Genomic DNA, 2,375 nt, shown 5'->3' with positions numbered 1-2,375 from the left:
AGCTTTTTTTTTTCTGCTTATGTGGTGCTGAGGAATCGAACCCAGGGCCTCAGGCATGCAAGGCAAGCACTCTACCACTGAGCCACCTTCCCAGCCCAAAAGTCTTGTTCCTGTATACACCAAAGAACCCTTTCTTTCTTAAGGAATATTTCTGATCAGAAAATTTCAAAGGCATTGTAGTAAGCATTATATTATTCTATAGTTTCACATATTTCAATATTTTATTTATTCTTCTCTCTATAAATGTATATCTGTGTATCTATTGTGTGTGTGTATATAGTGTGTACACACACACACATACACACATACATACATACTCCTTCACACACAGAGGAAGGATTCATTTCAGTTCACAATTCCACAGGTTTTAGTCATGGAGGAAGGACATAGAAAAGGAAAGCCATTTACTTCATGGGAGCCAGAAAGCAAGAGTAATACGAAAGGGTAGGGTGATGACATACCCTTCCAAGGCATGCTGCCAGTACCCATTTCCTCCAATTAAACACCACCTTCCACACAGCCACAACTGATATTGCCTGCTTGGATTCTAACCAGCACTGTCCTTGAGGTCTTCACAGCTGTACTTCTATGAGAGGATCCCTTGACCGAGTGTGTTTGGGAAACTGAAGATTCACAACTCACCTTAGCATTTTAGAAGCTCTAAAAAAAGTTCCAGAGTGAAAAGATTTACTTTAATTTAGAGCTTCTGGATACATTTAGTGATTGTTTTATTTTGGTGTACTACAGTACTTGCTGTTTATTATTATTATTAAAAATTGCTATTTGGAAGTCACATGAAGGGCTTGAACTTTTAGAGAACATAGTGAGCCAGGAAGATTTTTGAAAAGAGACATGACAGGGTACCACTTGATTTTGAGGCAAAATGCTTTTATGAAGGTGTGAAAAGTAACTAGAAGCAACATCAGAAAAGCTGAGAGAAGATGATCCTGGTCCAAGGGAATGTAGGGAATGAAAAAACAAACATAAGAATACAAGAGAAATGCTAAGGAGGAGCCAGGCGCTGGTGGCTCACAACTCTAATCCTAGCTACTCATGAGGCTGAGATCTGAGGATTGCAGTTCAAGCCAGCCCTGGCAGGAAAGTCCGTGAGACTCTTATCTCCAAGTAACCACTAGAAAACCGGAAATGGTGCTGTGGCTCAAGCGGTAGAGCTGAAGAGCGCAGAGTTCAAGCCCCATGACCGACAAAAAAAAAGAAAAGAAAAGAAAAGAAAAAGAAATGTTAAGGAGGAACTAAATGGGTATGAGAACAGTAATAAAAGCATCTGCTTCTCACTTGGATGACAAGAAATCATACAACAAGGCTGGGAAGGTGGCTCAGTGGTAGAGCGCTTGTCTTGCATGCCTGAGGCCCTGGGTTCGATTCCTCAGCACCACATAAGCAAAAAGAAAAAAGCCAGACGTGGTACTGTGGCTCAAGTGGTAGAGCACTAGCCTTGAGCTGAAGAGCTGAGGGACAGCGCCCAAGCCCAGAGTTCAGGCCCCACAACTGGACCCTAAAAAAAAAGAAAGAAAGAAAGAAATCATACAACAGAGCACTCATTTATTTGATTGCAAGAGAAACTGATTTGATCAGACTTGGATCTTAGCATTTGAGATGTGCTCATGAAAAGAATGATATTTGTGGCTATGGGGATGAATAAATTTGACCTGGGAGAGTAGAAGGGAGGGTGGGGATTAAAATCAAGAACAGACAAGAGACCAGACAAGAAAAGGGAAAGAAGAGCAATATGCTAATTAATGCTACATTAACAATGGAGTAGAGGCTTGATACAAGTAGTTCAAGCCTGTCACCATAGCTACTTAGGAGTTCACAGAATAGCAGTTTAAGACCACCCAGGCATAAAAGGCAACCAGATTCCTTCTAACTCAATGGCTGGACAATGGTATGAGCTTGTTACTCTAGCTTCACAGGAAGTGCAATGGCTGGGTCCAGTCGTGTGTAACTGTTATCCACAGTGAAAGGAAGAAGCATAAATAGGAGAATCACAACCCAGGCAGACCTATGCATAAAGGGATTACTATTATAAAAATAACCAAGATAAACTGGCTAGAGGCATCACTTGAGTTGGAAAACACCTACCTTTATTCCCTAACACTGCAAAAAGAGTGAAGAGGAGAAGGAGAAGGAAGAGGAGGAAGAGGAGGAGGAAGAGGAGGAAGAGGAGGAAGAGGAGGAGGAGGTGGAAGAGGAGGAGGAGGAGAAAGAGGAGGAGGAGGAACTCCCAAATACCTCTCAGTCTTATCTCTTAACGTTAATGGACTGAACTCTCCAATTAAGCGACATAGACTGTCTAGTTGGATTAAAAAACAAGACACTTCTATCTGCTGCCTGCAGGAGTCACATCTTGCCCG

The sequence above is a fragment of the Dipodomys ordii genome, unplaced genomic scaffold (genome assembly GCF_000151885.1).
Source record: "Dipodomys ordii isolate 6190 unplaced genomic scaffold, Dord_2.0 Scaffold28, whole genome shotgun sequence".
Taxonomy (NCBI): Eukaryota; Metazoa; Chordata; class Mammalia; order Rodentia; family Heteromyidae; genus Dipodomys; species Dipodomys ordii.
Note: the sequence above shows the minus strand (reverse complement) of the source record.